This window comes from Podarcis raffonei, chromosome 10 (genome assembly GCF_027172205.1).
Source record: "Podarcis raffonei isolate rPodRaf1 chromosome 10, rPodRaf1.pri, whole genome shotgun sequence".
Taxonomy (NCBI): Eukaryota; Metazoa; Chordata; class Lepidosauria; order Squamata; family Lacertidae; genus Podarcis; species Podarcis raffonei.
Window position 1 is genome coordinate 78,677,157 of NC_070611.1, and position 18,188 is coordinate 78,695,344.

General features: G+C 42.5%; 2 protein-coding genes across 13 annotated transcripts in view; one reads left to right on the forward strand and one right to left on the reverse strand.

The window, feature by feature from the left end:
* LOC128422442 (zinc finger protein 665-like) overlaps positions 1 to 18,188 on the reverse strand; it is a 352,200-nt gene that overhangs the window by 209,538 nt on the left and 124,474 nt on the right. The window lies entirely within an intron of this gene.
* The window catches only part of LOC128422457 (zinc finger protein 135-like), a 135,779-nt gene that overhangs the window by 114,502 nt on the left and 3,089 nt on the right, over positions 1 to 18,188 (forward strand). For 2 of the 9 annotated variants that reach the window (XM_053406507.1, XM_053406510.1), the window contains exons 1-2: positions 14,432 to 14,916; positions 15,879 to 16,051. The exons of 4 other annotated variants lie outside the window; for them this stretch is intronic. The gene's annotated coding sequence lies outside the window, so the exon portion shown is untranslated. Of the gene's footprint in view, positions 1 to 14,431; positions 14,917 to 15,878; positions 16,057 to 18,188 lie in introns of those variants that run through there. 3 more of the 9 variants (XM_053406513.1, XM_053406512.1, XM_053406511.1) reach the window with 2 other exon arrangements.

The following is an 18,188-nucleotide window of genomic DNA, read 5'->3' on the forward strand; positions in this document are numbered from 1 at the left end:
GGTTGATGGTGAGCGTCAAAATTAACTTCTAAAAAAACACTGCCCCCCACTGCCCCTCCCCCCCTTCCTTCCCTTGTCGTTGGAGTATAACACCATTGCAGAAGCTTTGTAGAGTGGTTTTAACGAATGGATAAGGCTGGTAACTGATTGAGATCGTTCCTCAGAAGAATCCTGCTCTGGGTATAATTTTTTTCCCCTTTTTCTTTTCTTTCTTTTTTTTGTGGGACTTATTTTATGGTTTTCTGCTACTTCTTCTTTACTTCCTTCCTTGGACTAATCTGGGATTGGAGAGTTTGAAGACTACATTGGATTATAATTGGGGTATAATTAAAATCTAAAATAACTGGCAATAACAAAACTGAGAAAATATATTATTTTTTACTATGGTTTGGTCCTTTTCTTCCCCTGTTGCATTTTATTTTCGAAATGACGGATTAGAATTAGCCTAAGTGGTGGCAAGAAGATTTTCGTCTTTCTATCGTCTCTTCATTAATGAAAAGTTTTAAAACCTTGGCAAAAATTTGAAATTTGAGGACTGTGAATTAGTGAATTCTCCTAACAAAAAGGCTAAAAGTAGTATCACGATTATATTCTCTCTTTTGGGATTTTTTAAGATAATAAGAGTATCTCCATTGGGTTATATTTTATTTTTATTCTGGCCATTTATTTTGTGATGTAGGAAATACCTGAGTTGATATATTGATCGGAGGAGTTCGGTGTTAGTTTTTATATGTTATTGGGTTTTGCTAAATATTGTATTGGGCCTTATATACTGGTTGTGCTAATTTTGGTGCATTAATTAACTTTGGTAGGAGTGTGAAGAGACTAAAAGATATGTCGCACCAGCAGAAAAAAACAAGTGAAGGGGGGACACCGGCAGATAGGAGAAGCTCAAAACAAGAGTCAGATTTTAAGGGAGAAATATTGAAAATGTTTGGAGAAATTAAAAATGATATAAAGCAGAGTGAAAAAAAATTAGAGGCCAAATTAGAACAAATGGACAAAAGGATTGGAAAAATGGACAAAAAAATTGATGAAACAGTAAATGAATTAAAGGGACAATTGAAAGATGTGACTAAGAGAACACAAACGTTGGAGGAGGGGATGAAGAGGACAAAACAGGAAATGAGGCGGCATGTCTATTGTGGCTGAAAGATTGGATAAGGTTAGAAAATAGAGACATCTTGGATTTGGAAGGCTTTGACAACAGGTACGGGTGGCACTCGTACCTGTGGTATGAAAAGGTGAAAGTGCATAGAGGCTTTCTAAATCATATTTTTAGAGGACCATTATTTCAAGCATGGGAAAGAAATAAAAATTTACTGGAAAGGAAGACACCCTGGTGGATTTCACCAGTAGAGGTGCTAACGGTCAAAAAGATTAATATGGAAGGAAAGAATGCCACATATGAAGAACTTACAAGAAAAACGGATCAAGGCATAAAACTGAGACCATATGAAGAGATTAAAAACTTACTTACCGGGTGGTTGCAATACCACCAGGTAAATGATTTGTTGAAAGAAGATAAAAAGAAATTAGGATTCGAAGATAAAAAATCTAAATTTAATGTGGAAGTTGTGGAAAGTAAGAACAAAACATTGTCAAGAATTTATGATATCTTATTAGAGTGGTATACAAAAGATGAGGAGGTGAAGGAGACCATGATTAAATGGGCCATAGATATTGGTTATAACATCGAATTTGAGAGATGGCAGGAATTGTGGAATGTTAACATGAAGTTTACGGCATGTACGATATTAAAGGAAAACATCTGGAAAATGATATATAGGTGGTACCTCACACCAGTGAAGTTGGCTAAGATGTATAGGTTAAAGAATAAGAGCTGTTGGAAATGTGGAAGGGTGGATGGTGATTTCTATCACATGTGGTGGCTATGTAGTAAAGTAAAAGGATTTTGGGAATCGATTTATAATGAACTTAAAAAAATCTTTAGATACACGTTTCCCAAAAAGCCTGAAGCTTTTCTGCTAGGAATGATGGATAAAGAAATTAAAAAAGAGGATAAGGTACTATTCCTATATGCTACTACAGCCGCAAGAATCATGTTAGCGCAAAATTGGAAAACGGAGGTTATACCAAATATAAGCGATTGGCAGGTCAAATTGATAAACTATGCCAAGCTAGCTAGAATAACGGGAAGAATAAGAGATCAAGATGAACAGAAATTTCATGACAATTGGGTTAAATATGCGACGTACATTGGAATCAAATTATAAAAGACACTGGCGGGACTGGAACAACTTCAACAGTAATGGGTTAGCTCTTAGAAAAGACAAAATACGTGTTGATAGAATTTATTAGAGTCTTACCAAAGGAGTGGAGGGGAGTCCAAGGCTCGGCAGAGCCTAGAGCTATATTTAGGATTTATGGATTTGTTATATTATGTGTAACCTTTATGTTGGATTTTGTATAGGTTTATATGTATATAATATTAATATCAATAAAAATTTAATGCAGAAAAAAAAGAAAAAGAAAGATGTGACTAAGAGAACAGAAACGTTGGAGGAGGGGATGAAGAGGACAAAACAGGAAATGAGGGAAGTGAGGAGATAAGAGGAGAAAATAAAGGTAGAAATGTCGAAGATTAATAAAACACAAGAAGAAGTCTTGGATGTGATTGCTATGAATGAATTGAGGCAGCAGGAGACTAATTTGAGGTTGAGAGCCGTACCAGAGATACAGGGTGAAAATATTAAAGAGAGACTGATTGCAGAAATAGCACAATGGTTAGAACTTCAACCAGAGGAGGTAGCTATGACAGTGCAAAATGCATTTAGAATGAAGGCAAGAACAACTAAGACAAGGAAATCTCCGGGAGACTGTCTAATTATATTCAAGGACAGAGAAATGAGAAAAATGATCTTGCAGATGAACAGAGAGAAAAGATTGAATATCGATGGGAATTATGTAATTATTTTTAAAGATATACTGATCAGACTGTTGAAACTGAGAGATCCATATAAACCATTGGTGCAAATTTTAAAGAAGAACAAAATAGAATTCAAGTGGGAATTTCCAGAGGGGATCTCTTTTTTCTATAAAAGTAAGAAACACAAACACACAAGCCCAGAGGAAGCAAGCAAGTTTCTGAGAAGATACAAGGAATTAAGACCAGAAGAGGAAGAAATAAGAGGTGCAGCAGCAGGAGCAGGAGCTACGGGGGAAAGTGGATTGGGAGAGGGGGAAGAAGAAGATGAAAGAAACACAGAAGAAGAAGAAGAAGAAGAAGAAGAAGAAGAAGAAGAAGAAGAAGAAAGATTATAAAATTTTAAATAAAATTTAATTAATTAGGATACCAAGATGGCGTTAAAATTATGGAACTGGAATACTAATGGGATGAACGATAGGAAAAAACGGAATAAAATTGAACAATATCTAAAAAAGGAAAATTTGGATATAATATGTTTACAAGAGACACATGTGGCGAGAAGACAGAAGAGTTTTGATCAACAAAAGACTAGGAAATGAATTTATATCGTCAGACAAAAACAAAAAGAGAGGGGTGGTATTGTATATAAGAAATAAAATTGAAGCTCAGCAAATTTTCAAAGATGAAGAAGGAAGAATAATTGCAATCCAGATCAAGTGGCAAGGTGAAAAAATAATAACAGTCGGGATCTATGCACCAAATGGAAACAAGACTGATTTTTATAAAGATTTGGAAGAGAAACTGTTTGATTATATGGACCAAAAGATTATAATAATGGGAGATATAAATGGAGTAGTGTCAATGGAAATGGATAGACTGAGAGCATCAGGAATGAGTAAAGAGGGAAAACTACCCAATACTTTTTTCTCCATGATTAAGAATTGTAACTTAATAGACATTTGGAGACTGAGACATCCACTTGACAAACAGTTTACGTTTTATGCAGAATCGAATCAGTCAATGTCGCAAATCTATCAAATATGGGTATCTAATGAATTAACTCCAAGAATCATGCAAGTTGAAATTCAACCAAGAGTGATCTCAGATCATAATCCAATCAAATGTGAAATAAGAGGTTATGAAGAAATACTCCATCATTCATATGGAGAATTAATGACTACCTTCTAGATGATCAAAATTTTTTAGAGGGGGCACAAAAGAAGCTGGCGGGGTATTTTATGAACAATTGTAATAAGGGTACAAAAATGAATGTTGTGTGGGATGCCAGCAAGGCGGTGATGAGAGGATTTTTTATCCAACAGAATTCAATAAAAAATAAAAGCAGAGAGAAAGGCAAGAAAGAAATTTTAAGACAAATAATGGACAATGAACAAAAATTAATTGAGAAACCAGACAATTTGAAAATAAAACAGAATATAAAAGCTCTGCAAACACAATTTGCTATGATAATAAATAAAGAAGTGGAGTGGAATATAAAAAAATTGCGACAAAGGAGCTTTGAATTTGCAAATAAATCAGGCAAATGGCTGGCATGGCAAATTAAGAAAAGAAAGGAACAGAATACAATAAATAAAATCATCATAGAAGGAGAAGAGATAGTTAATCCAAAAGGTATCAGAAAAGGATTCTAGGATTTTTACAGACATTTATATAATAGTAAAGAGAAAAATAACATGAGAAAAATAGAAAGATTTTTAAAAGAAAAAAAGGTGCAGAAGATCCCAACAGAAAAGAAAGAAAGGCTGAATTCCCCTATAGAAATGGAAGAGATTAAAGAAGCCATAAAAAAGTTGAAAAAAGGGAAAGCTCTAGGACCAGATGGATTTACAGCAAGTTATTATAAAGAAATGAGGCACATCCTGTCTACACTGCGGAGAGAAGTCATGAACAATATTCTTCAGGATAGAGAAATGCCGGAGACGTGGAAAGAAGCTTTTATTACACTAATTCCAAAACAAGACTCTGATTTGACTCAAGTTAAAAATCACAGGCCTATCTCATTGCTAAATGCAGACTACAAAATTTTTGCAAGTATCTTAGTGAAGAGGTTGAAAAAGATATTACAATAAATTATTCATAAAGACCAGGCGGGTTTTCTTCCTGGCAGACAGATGAAAGATAATATAAGGAATATAATTAATTTGTTAGAATATCTGACAGCCAGGAATGAGAAACAAGCTGCGTTAATATTTGTGGATGCAGAAAAGGCCTTTGATAACATTTCTTGGGACTTTATGTTAAAAAATTTAGAATATATGGAAGTGGGGAAAGAATTCTTTAATGGAATAAAAGCGATATATACTGAACAAAGAGCGAAGCTTATTGTAAACAACATGACTACAGAAGAATTAAAAATATCAAAAGGTACGAGACAAGGATGCCCTCTCTCACCATTGTTATTCATAATGGTTCTGGAAATTTTCTTAAATTCAATAAGGAGAAATGAAGCAATAAAAGGTGTGTCAGTAGGCCAGAATCAGTATAAAGTTATAAAAATTGCCGATGATCTGGTAATAACAGTGGAAGAACCGCTGGAAAGTGCAAAAGTAGTTTTGGAAGAAGTTGAACAATTTGGTCAAGTGGCAGGGTTTATATTAAATAAGAAAAAAACCAAAATACTTACAAAAAATATGGAACAAGGTATGATAGAAACAATGCAACAACAAATAGGGATAGAAGTGGTGAAAAAAGTTAAATATTTGGGAATCTGGTTAACCCTTAAGAATCTTGATTTGTTTCAGAATATCTATGAGCCAGTGTGGAAGGGAATAAAGAAAGATCTAGAGGTGTGGGGTCGAATGAAGTTATCTTTTTGGGGGAGAATTTCAACGATTAAGATGAGCGTGCTGCCAAAGATGTTGTTTTTGTTTCAGACAATTCCAATAATCAAGGGGACAGTGATCTTTAAAGAATGGCAAAGAGCAATTTCAAGATCTATCTGGCAGGGTAAGAAGCCAAGAATTCAGTTTAAGTTACTAACGGATGCGAAAGAAAGAGGAGGCTTCGCCCTGCCAGACTTGAAATTATATTATGAAGCTTCATGTCGGTTGAAGGAATGGATAAAGTTAAAAAATACTGATTTGTTAGATTTAGAAGGTTTTGATAACAGATTTGGCTGGCACCCATATTTATGTTGTGAGAAGAAAAAAATCCATAAAGGTTTCGAAAACCACATCTTTAGAAGATCTCTCATAGAAATATGGGAGAGGTATAAAAGTTTATTAGAACCAAGAATTCCCCACTGGCTATCTCCGTTAGAAGTTATGAGTCTTAAGAAAGTCAATTTAAGGGGGAACTGGATTACATATAAAGAATTGATAGTAAAAGGAGGAAAATGGAAAATGAAATCTTATGAAGATGTGAAGGAGCATGTATATGATTGGTTGCATTATTATCAGGTTAATGAAATGTTTAAAAAGGATTTTAAAGAAAGAGGTTTTGATGAAAAAGAATCAAAATTTCAAATGGAAATAATAAATAATGAGTACAAAACTTTATCTAAAATGTATAAAATGTTGCTGGAATGGTATACAAAAGACGAGGAAGTTAAATCGGTTATGATACACTGGGCCAGAGATTTGGGTCATAATATACAGTTCAATGACTGGATAAAATTATGGAATGAAAATATAAAATTTACGGCATGCACTGCGTTAAAGGAAAATGTGATGAAAATGGTTTATAGATGGTATATTACACCCGTAAAATTGGCAAAAATGTATAAAACATGTAATAAGGGTTGGAAATGTAAAGAAAAAGAGGGAACATTTTACCGTATGTGGTGGGATTGCAAGAAGGTGAAGGGTTTCTGGGAATTGATATATAATGAGTTGAAAAAGATGTTGAAATATACATTTGTTAAGAAACCAGAGGCTTTTCTTTTAGGAATAGTAGGAAATGAGATAAATAGAAAGGACTGTAAACTTTTCCAATACGCAGTAACTGCAGCAAGAATACTACTGGCTGGCCCAAAAATGGAAACAGGAACAACTACCGACGTTAGAAGAATGGAGAATGAAACTGATGGACTATGCAGAACTAGATAAACTAACGGGGAAGATCAGATATCTACGAGACCAAAAGTTTATTGAAGATTGGGGAAAATTTTCAGATTATTTGAAATGTATATGTGATGAGCAAACAACGCTAGTGGGATTTCAAGAAGCTCTGTGAATGTTTGAGGAATATTGTGTAGAAGAAAAATAAGAGGGTGAAGGTATATAAATTGCAATATAAAAATTAGGAAATGTGTAATTAAAAAATTGAATAATGGATGATTGTTAGAGAGGCTGAAGGAAGTCCAAAAGAGAAAATATGTGATAAATTTTGATTGGATATTATAAATGTATGTTGGAAAATCAATAAAAATTATTATATATATATATATGTACAAAAAAATCTTTTCTAAAAAAACCTGAAGCCTTTTTATTGGGATTGAAAGGGAAGGAAATTAAAAAGAAGGATAAAAATCTTTTCTTGTACGCCATGACAGCAGCTAGAACTATGTTGGCCCAGAACTGGAAAACTGATACTCTACCTACAATCATGGAATGGCAGACCAAAATGATGAATTACGCAGAATTGGCTAGATTGTCGGGAAAAATATGGGGCCAAGATGAAATGAAGTTTGTTGAAAATTGGAGTAAATATTTGGTATATGTAAGAGAAAATGGTAAAACTTTAAAGACACTGGCAGGGTTGGAGTAACTCTAACGGCATAAGACAAAATAGTATTAAATAGAATACGCGATGTTATAACTATATGATACTTACCGAAGAGATGGAGGGAAGTCCGAAGCTCGGCAGAGCTTAAAGCTTAGGTGGGAGGATAAATGTATGAGTGTATGTCTTCTATGTGTATGTGTAATAATGAAAATCAGTAAAAACTGATTAAAAAAAGAGAGAGAGAGAGATAGAGGTGGATGGAGGTTTATGATGCCGAGGATGGGGAATGTCCAAAGGAACGATGAACCAGAGAAAAGGGGGACCTCTTCATGGACAGAGAGCAGCTGCCTTTCCTGTGAGGAAACAATTAAATTGGAAAGGCTGTATTCCAAGATCATGCTGCGCTATTAACAATGAGTGAGGATTATGAAAGGTGGTGATGCATTACTATCATTTGACATCATTGCATCTTCATTTCCTAAAAACTGGGAACATGGGTAGGAGGCGGGGGAATATAGGAAATGTTGAAATAAGAAAAGCTGCTAATGGCATTTGATGTGTTCTCTTTCCCTTTGTTCTCTTCCTTGAAACCAAAATAGGATTGCCTTTCCGCCCATTCTGAAGAAGGTGATACAGAAGACAGTCAGAATTCTGAGAGATGGGGAACCTTTCGTTTCATTAGGAATAGCCATTAAAAAGTGTGAAATGTGGAATATGCTTCACTGAATGAGCACACATATCTCACATCAATAAACTCAAACAGGGGAGAAACCATTTAAAGGTATGGAGTGTGGAAAGAGCTTCAGTCGAAGTGATGAACTTGGAATACATCAACAGACTCACACAGGGCAGAAATTATTTAAATGCAGGGAGTGTGGGAAGAACTTCAGTCATAGGGGAAACTTAACTTTACATCAACGGACTCACACAGGGGAGAACCCATTTAAATGCCTGGAGTGCGGAAAGAGTTTTAGTGAGAATGGAACACTTAGAAGACATCAACAAACTCACACAGGGGAGAAAACATTTAAATGTATCGAGCGTGGAAAGAGTTTCAATTCCAAGGCAACCCTTAGATCACATCAACAAACTCACACAGGGGAGAAACCATTTAAATGTATGGAGTGTGGAAAGAGCTTCAGTCAGAATAGATATGTTAAAATGCACCAGAGGATTCACACAGGGGAGAAACCATATAAATGTATCGAGTGTCAAAAGAGTTTTAGTGAAAGTGGAAGCCTTAGAAGACATCAACGGACTCACATAGGGGAGAAACCATTTCAGTGTATGGAGTGTGAAATGAGCTTTAGTGAAAGTGGAAGCCTTAGAAGACATCAACGGACTCACACAGGGGAGAAACCATTTAAATGCATGGAATGTGGAAAGAGCTTCAGTTTCAATGCAACCCTTAGAAGACATCAACAAACTCACACAGGGGAGAAACCATTTAAATGCATGGAATGTGGAAAGAGCTTCAGTTTCAATGCAACCCTTAGAAGACATCAACTGGCTGACACAGGGGGAAAACCATTTAAATGCATTGAGTGCGGAAAGTGCTTCAGTCAGAATGGAAACCTTAAAACACATCTACAGATTCACACAGGGGAGAAACCATATAAATGTTTGGAGTGTGGAAAGAGCTTCAGTTTCAATGGAAAACTTAGAAGACATCAACAGACTCACACGGGGGAGAAACCATTTAAATGCCTGGAGTGCAGAAAGAGCTTTAGTGAAAATGGAACACTTAGAAGACATCAACGGACTCACACAGGAGAGAAACCATTTAAATGTTTGGAGTGCGGAAAGAGATTTAGTGAAAATGGAACACTTAGAACACATCAACGGACTCACACAGGGGAGAAACCATTTAAATGCCTGGAGTGCGGAAAGAGCTTCAGTCAGAATGGAAGCCTTAAAACACATCTACAGATTCACACAGGGGAGAAACCATATAAATGTTTGGAGTGTGGAAAGAGCTTCAGTTTCAATGGAAACTTTAGAACACATCAACGGACTCACACAGGGGAGAAACCATTTAAATGTATGGAGTGCGGAAAGAGCTTTAGTGATAATGGAAAACTTAGAAGACATCAACAGACTCACACAGGAGAGAAACCATTTAAATGTATGGAGTGTGGAAAGAGCTTCAGTTTCAATGCAGCCCTTCAAAGCCATCAACGGACTCACACAGGGGAGAAACCATTTAAATGTATGGAGTGTGGAAGGAGCTTCAGTCAGAGTGGACAGCTCAATATACATCAACCGATTCACACAGGGGAGAAACCATTTAAATGTTTGGAGTGCGGAAAGAGCTTTAGTGATAATGGAACACTTAGAAGACATCAACGGACTCACACAGGGGAGAAACCATATAAATGCATGGAGTGCGGAAAGAGCTTCAGTCAGAATGGAAATCTTAGAAAACATCAGCAGACACACAGGGCAGAAACCATTTAAATGTATGGACTGTGGAAGCAGCTTCAGTCAGAGAGGAACCCTTGATTTATGTCAACAAACTCACACAAAAGACAAACCTTATAAATATGAGGAAAGTAGATAGAGGTTCAGTCCTAGTGGAAATTCTACATCAACAGACTTACGGACAGGAAGAACTTTAGGAGTTGAAACCCTTCAAACCATCAACAACCTCAAAGAGAAGAAGCAGTTCAAATGAAAAGATTGCAAAAAGTGCTTTATTTATAAAGGAGTGTTTATCTGGATTTCTGGTGGTCAGTGAGGATTAGGGCCAGGCGATATATTGTTCCAAACTGGTTTCTAGACCACGTCATGATAACCTTTCAAAAACAATTGATACGGCAACATACCAAGAATCACAGTGTGTGTTTCTGTGATGCCCATTTGCCTGGAAGCTTTTCTTCGTGAAGCCCCTGCAGATGCCGAGTTGCTGACTTCCATCCCAGACGACAGGAAGTGACACACACACATCCATTGCCCTGTGTCGTTCCAGCCTCTTTCCTCCCTTGCTCCCTTCTGCCGGTTTGTGTGCCTGACTTAGGTATCCTGTGTGCTGTATGATTTTACTGCTGAAACTGGATTTGCTCTTAGGAGCAAAGTTTTGTGCCTCACTGGGGACCCAGTGAGAACTGTATGCTTTGAAAGCTCAGTAAACTATTACTGAAGAAATCCTGCTGCTTCTCTGTGTGTTTTTGACCTCAGTGTGTCAATTGATCTACACGTGGCCCCTACTCTCCTCCTGCCCTGGAGTTGCTTTACTCAAGCATGCAAGACGGGTGCGTCTGTGTGCACTCAAAAGCAAATAAAGTAGGAGTCGCCTTTCTATGAGAGTACAGTGGTACCTTGGGTTACAGACGCTTCAGGTTACAGACGCTTCAGGTTACAGACACTTCAGGTTACACACTCTACTAACCCAGAAATAGTACTTTGGGTTAAGAACTTTGCTTCAGGATGAGAACAGAAATCGCACGGCGGCAGCAGGAGGCCCCATTAGCTAAAGTGGTGTCTAGGTTAAGAACAGTTTCAGGTCAAGAACAGACTTCCGGAAGGGATTAAGTTCTTAACCTGAGGTACCACTGTAATGTGTTTTCAACTGTTTTATTGGTTTTTTTAAATTTTGTAATCTGCTCTAGGAGATTTGGATTACAGACAGGGAACTAACAGTAATGATGATGATGATGATGATGATGATGATGAAGAAGAAGTTATATTGCTTAACATGCCCCCTCCCCAGTCATGAATACTTGAGGGCTCTCCTGGGTCCATCATGGTTGCTTGAGGCCCATGTCCAGCTCAGGCTACTTCCCCACCCCACAGACCTTTTGGAACAGAGAGGACATGGCCCTGGTCCTTCCTGCTCTGCACCAGATGGGATGGTTGCAACGCTCTCTGTGTGGAACTGCCTTGAAGGCAACTCGGGAACTGCCCCAAAATGCAGCAGCCAGATGATTGGCTGGGCTGCCTCTCTTTATGAAGGACTTTCCTCTCCCACCTCTTTGCCCAAGGAGATCAAGGCGGCATCCATGGGTCTACCCCTCCCCACTGAGTCCCCCCAGAACAAACACATTGGATTCCTGTTTTAAAACAGTTGCACTGGTTGTTTCCTTTCCAGCAGGACCTCTCCTGCTCTCAGTGCCTTGGCTTGTGAGACCTCCAGTGGTGCTTTCATAGAACTGTAGAGGTGGATGGCACCCCAAGGATCATCTAGCTCAACCCCAAGCAATCTCAGAGGCCACGCTTGCATCTGGACACACACTAAGCACTGGAGGAGAAAATGAGCACTGCAGGATCAGGCCATAGGGCTGCCCCATAGAGCAGAGGAACCCCCCCCCATCGCCCTCTCCTCCTCCTCCACGGATTGGTCTCCTCCTCTTTTAAGGCCACCTTGATTGGTGGCCTCCCTGGCTCTTGGGAGGCAGTTCCACAGGTTTTACTCTGCCCTGCAAGAGGAAGCGCTTTCTCTTCTCTGTCTTCCTTCCTTCTCCTTTCACAAGTGAGGTTTTAGGGACCAGGGTACATTTCATGTCCGAATGTTTCCATCCGCCTACAACCTCTGTTATACAAGGGTATACTGATCCATACATCTGAATGGGCTTTATTTGCATGCATTTCCCCACTCCTGGATCCAAGGGGTCAGCAGTGCATCCATGCAAAGCAAGAGCAGAGCTGCCGCCCTCCTGCGACCCTCCGCGCCCTGACTTGCCCCCCTCTCGCCATGCAGCGCTGGGACCCCCGCTCTCCCCATGGGCCCTATCCTGGGAGAGAGGAGACTCACCGGATCCCAGCAGGCGCCCCCAGGCAGCCTCTGCAGAGCCGAACCAACGGGACCCCCACAAGCCCGACGTCTTGCAGGAAAGGGAGGGGTTAGGCTTTCGCTCTGGAGGACCCTGCCCCCCCCCCCCGTCTTACTTTCCTGTCTAGGAATCTAGCTCGTTTCCGTTTAACCCTTGGCAAGCCGAGCGCACCCAACTCACGCCTCTCCCTCTCTCGAGAGCCGGAGCATCGCGCACCAATGGCATCCCGAGAAGGCGGAGGAGGAGAGGTTTATGGATTACTTCCGGCAAAGGATACCTTCAGTTTTGGACAGCAGCTGAACGGCCCCCTAACAGCTGGCCCCTGAAGACGGGTCCTAAGAAATCTTCACTGGCTCCCGGTCCCTTCCGAGCACCATTCAAAGTGCCGGCACTGACCTTGAAAGCCCCAAATGGTCTCAGCCCAGTAGAAGGGAAGGAGCGTCTCCACGTCCATCGCTCAGCGCGGACACTGAGGTCCAGCTCCGAGGGCCTTCTTGTACCAGTGACCCACTCAAATTGTGTCCAAGAAGTGACAGACGCAGCAGTGGAGAAAAAGAAAGTGATATTTATTGCTAAGCAATAATTGACCCAGTGGAATCGTTTCCAGGGACTGGGCGTCTTAGCTCTAGCGCCCTGAGGCTTTATACCTGAGTACATACATCATAGATCATGACATAATCAAATACAATCGCACACGGCAGCAAAAATAAAACCAATGAGCGAATTCAAGCCTTGCCCCCTGATCATGTAAAGAGTTCCCTCCCAACTTCTGCATTCCTCCGTCTGAACATTAGTCCGACCTTTTCCCTAATAAAAAGGAGAAAGGAACTGTATTCGGCCCTTACGCTCTCCTACGCAACATCTGCCAAACAGGGACATTTTGCAGTTAGCATCTTCCTGTTTTTAGCTGCTCAGGACTCTGTCTGGACAGGAGGAAAATGCCAGCACAGCAGATTTATTGCTTCCCCCCTTATGTTAGCGAGACATTGAAAAGAACAAGGGGAGAGAACTGGGGCAGAGTTCATTTTGGATTTTTCAAATCTAAGCATTTTGCCCTAAGCTTTGCAGAAGCCTTCATGATTCAAACATGGATTATATAAAAAGCATTACGTATAAGGATATATGGTTATATATGGTTATATATGGCTAACTAATTATATGGAAAGCATAAGGGTAAAATTCCTCCAGGTGGTCCTGCTTCATTCTGGCAGGTCCCTCATTGCGAGAAGTGAGGTTACAGAGGGCCTTCTCGGTTGTGGTGACTGCCCTGTGGAACACCCTCCCACCAGATGTCAAGGATATAAACCATTATACGGCCTCCATTGACGCCTGAAAGCAGCTCCGTATCGGGAAGCTTTTAATATTTCATGTTGGGTTATCTTTTCTTCTATTCTTTGGGAAGCTGCCCAGAGTGGCTGGAGCAATCCAGTTTGATGGGTGGGGTACAAAAAAAGTTGTTGTTGTTGTTCGACACCCAGCTTTTGATAGGGCTGCTTCGTTCTGTGCTTTTGGACTCCTAGGTGGGCTTATGGTTCTGGGGCTTGTGGATCTCATGGGATTTAATGTCATGCCATTATAAATGCACGGGGATAAGCGCATTTACAGAGACACAGTCTCACAAACCACCAAAACTCCGGCATGTAGCCGCAGGTGATACAATAGGAGCCTTTCTTCAAATGGCCTTTGCAACACAACTCACTGGGTGGTTACAAAGTAGACACATTTGCCTCTTTGCAATGTAGCCCCGTTTCCTCAATGAATCCACCCATTTCGTGATGAAATGTAACTTCTGCCAGGAAAACCTGAGCTGAAATAGTAAGGAGAGCAAAACAGCAGCCCTGTCTGACCCCAGTCACGTGGCAGAAGATTCTTCCTGAGCCCCCCCCCCCACGTGAGATGGGTATGACATCATGGATGATCCATATAATCCATTGATGATCCAAGCAGACTGGTCCAAAGAGCAGGTCTCTAGGCCTGAATGAAACGGGTCTGCGGTGATGGATTCTGGAGTCAAGAAATCCTCCCTTTCCAGTGATCTCTCAGGCTGGCCAGGAAAAGGCAGGGAGCAGGAATCGCCAGGCATCCCGACGGACAGACTTGTAACGTTGCCCAAACACGAACTCGGAGTCTGATCTGATTTCCATGCAGAACTCATTTTGTGACTTCGCTGTTGGATTGTCGGGATCAGCCCCTCCCCCCTCCCCTGATCCCAGAAGGAAGACGGGGGGGGGATTTCCTCTCCTCCTTCCCCCCCCCACCCGCTCAACACTTTCCCTCCCCTCCCGGCACATCCTTCTCTCATCCCGCCCACACAATCCCAGATCCCGCCCCCAATACATTGCTCCTCCTCCTCCTCCTCCAATCCGGCTTCGCTCCGGAAATGAGGGGGGAGCCCCCCTCCCAACCTGCCTGCTTCTCCCGCAAGTGAAGCGTCCACTCCGGATTGCCGCTCTATCCCGTAGATCTGGGGGGGGCGCTTTCGGAAAGGGGAGGAGGATGGGAAGAGGAGGATCCCCGCCCAACGTGGATGTTGCAGGAAAGGAAAGGAGAATCGGGAGCGAGGACAAAGAGGTAAAGGGGTCGCGGGGGTAGGAGGGGGAGAAAAGGACCCAGAGACCCCGCCAGCTCCCCAGAGCGCCTTTCGTGGGCCCCGTCGGCAGGGCCTGGATCCCTGCACGCGTGCTGCGAAGGGGGTTTTTCTCGGCCCCTTAGGCGCCTTGACAGGGGCGGGCATGGGACCCCCACCCAGGGAGTCCCCATGAGGACCCCATCGCCCCGTGTCCCCCGCGCAGGCATCCCCGGAGCGCTGGGGGCTCCGCGCAGAGAGAGTTGGGCCACGAAAGGGTTAATCGGCACGAGGGATAGAGACCCCCGTCCCTCCCCTGCTTGTCTTGGGGGGGCGCAGGGTGTGGGGTGAGCAGAGCCAAGGGAGCCTCTGGATGCAGGGGAGACTCTGGAGAGAGGGAGGGGGTCAAGGAAGTGGGGGGAGGGAGGGGAGCATCCCTGGGACAGGGAAGGGCAGCATTGGCGGGGGGGGGAGGGAGAGAGATAGGAAGGACAGTCTGGGTAGGGCGTCTCCATCATGACGCCCACGATGAATCTCCAGAGGTGCCGCCTTGACTTCTCCCTCCTGCCAGGAATGCCCCCCCTCAAGGCGACCAGAGAGGGATCCCTGGAAAGTGGGGGGTCCAGTCCCCCCACCCCTTCCTTCCTGCAGTCTCCATCCTCTTCCCACCCCATAAGCCCCTGCCCTGTCCAGACACAGCCATTCTGCCCAGTCCAACCATTGGTCCCCTGGAGAGGAGAGGAAATCCCGAGAGGAAGAGGGGAGGGGAGTGGCCTTCTCGGAAGTGGCTCTTGGTTTCCGCAATCCTACCCAGGAAGCAGCCAGAAACCTTTTCCTCTCTCTCAGGCTTCCATCTTTATTGTCTTTTCCACTGAGGATAATGTACACCTGTCATCAGAAACGAGTGCAGAGTCCATGAAATAGAAGTTGCACCTCAAAACATTTCTGTTCCTCTTATTCTTTGTAGGCAATGTCAGAGTGACTGACAAGCTGAGATACAATCCTTCAGCATCCGACGACAACGACTCCATGAATCATCCTAGTCAAAGGACCCATTTTCATGATAGACAGTGCCTGTGGCTGGAGGCTCTACACACCGGGTGTGCCTGTGCAGGCCAAAGACTGCCAGTATTAGCACAGGTGAGGTGTGTGACCTCCCCAAATTTACAGAATGTATATGAATGAGATTTCCTGGGTGGGATTATAGTTTATGGCAACCCTGTGATTTTCTCCACCCATAACATTTTATGAGCTGATATAGCAGTATGAGCTCCAAAATAACTTTTAAAAACCCCACAAGACCATCATCATCATCATCGCATTTATACCCCCAGGCCTTAGTTTGCCTCCCCATGATCTAAAGAAAACACCAGCTTTGAATCATACAGAGTAAAACTACCAGAACCTTCTTGAACAAATAGGTTAGGAATTATCGCTATACATTACATCTGTACTTTTCTATGCCTGAAAAATGCAACCATGACACAGTGGGAATGTTCAGGGATGCAGGAGAGGATATATTGTTTGATTATATCCTTTCCAACTTGTGCTAACAAGTTGTACAATTTAGCAGAGTAACATTCCCCTTTTTAAACTTACAGCGGATGCATTTGCTCAGGCTCGCTAAAGCCTCTAAAATAAGTTTCCTTGGTAATTTCCCCTTTAGTCCCTCATAAAAAGATAGACACGACACAGTCTTCTATAAAAGTATAAAAAGAGTTTACTCACACATTCTGTTCACAAATGGATCCCAGAAGGCAGACTTAAGTTACAAAAGTTACATACACCTGGAAACTATCCCATAAGGAGACAGCCCAAGAAAGCATCTTAGGCTAAGCAGATGTTGCTTCTTCGACGAATGTAGTCAGAGAGAGAGTGGCTGACCAGTCCTGCTCTTTTGTTACCTGGGCAGGTGAGTTCGCGCCCACCTCTAGTCACATGCAGAAGAAGTCTGTCCCAGCCTAGGAGAAACCGGAAGTTCTGACTGGCTGCTCCAGACATCCCCTTTTATTTCCACTCTAGGGATATTGTACTTGACTGCTCTTGTGTTTCACATCCCACAGACACTTTAAAAGTCAGCACCAACAGTTTGAATTGTGCTCGGAAATGCGCTGGGAGCCAGGGGAGATACTTTAGAAATAATGTTATGTGGTCTTAGTGGCTGCTCCCAGTAACTAGTCTAGCTCCCCCATTCTGGATTAGTTGCAGTTTCAGAGTCACCTTCAAAGGTAGCCCCATGTAGAGCAGCTGGCAGTACTCCAAGCAGGAAATAACCGGAGCATGCACCATTCTGGCCAGACAGTCTGCAGGCTACTTGGGTCTCATCCTGTGTACCAGATGGAGCTGCCAGACAGCTGCCCTGGACACAGAATTGATCTGCGCCTCCATGCACAGCTGGGAGTCCAAAATGACCCCCAGGCTGCACACCTGGTTCTTCAGGGGCACAGTTATCCCATCAGGACCAGGAATGCCCCCATCCTCCCCCAGGGACAGTATTTCTGTCTTGTCAGGATTCAGCCTCAATGTGTTGGCCGCCATCCATCCTCCAACCACCTACAGACAGCCACACATGGCATTCACCATCTTCACTAGTTCCAATTTGAAAGAGAAGAAGAGCTGGGCATCATCCACATACTGGGGAACACCCAACCCAACCCCCCTGATGATCTCTCCCAGTGGCTGCATATAGATAGTAAAAAGCATAGGGGAGAGGATGGAGCCCTGGGGCACCCCACAAGTAAGCATCCAGGGGTCTGAACACCACTCTCTGGACATGGCCCAGGAGGAAGGAGGGGAACCACTGCATAACAGGGCCCCCAGCTCCCCTAGAGGCTCCAGAAGGACACCATGGCCAAAGGTCTCCAAAGCCGCTGCTAAGAGATCCAGCAGTACCAGGAAACAGCTTTCCTCTCAATATCTATCCCATTGGAGATAATCAGCCAGGGCAGTTCAAGTCCCATGATGAGGCCTGAGTCCCCATTGGAAGGGTCAGGGTGGCAGGAGCTTTCCTGGTCCTGCACCCCCAAAAGCTTCCGCCACAATACTTTTATTAGCTTTCAAGGGGCCACCGGATACTTTGTCTTTTCAAATACTTTTACAGGGGCGTATGATGTAAACAGCACTTCTGTTTTCCTTGTTCCACATCGGAGAGACTTTGATAAAGAGGTTTGAGCTCGTTTCTGCGCTTGAAACCACTGTGTTAGCAGCACTGCAAGCATAGGCAGTGTGTTTGGGGGTCCTGGGCTGTCTATTCAACAAGACCCCCTTCTCAGCCTGG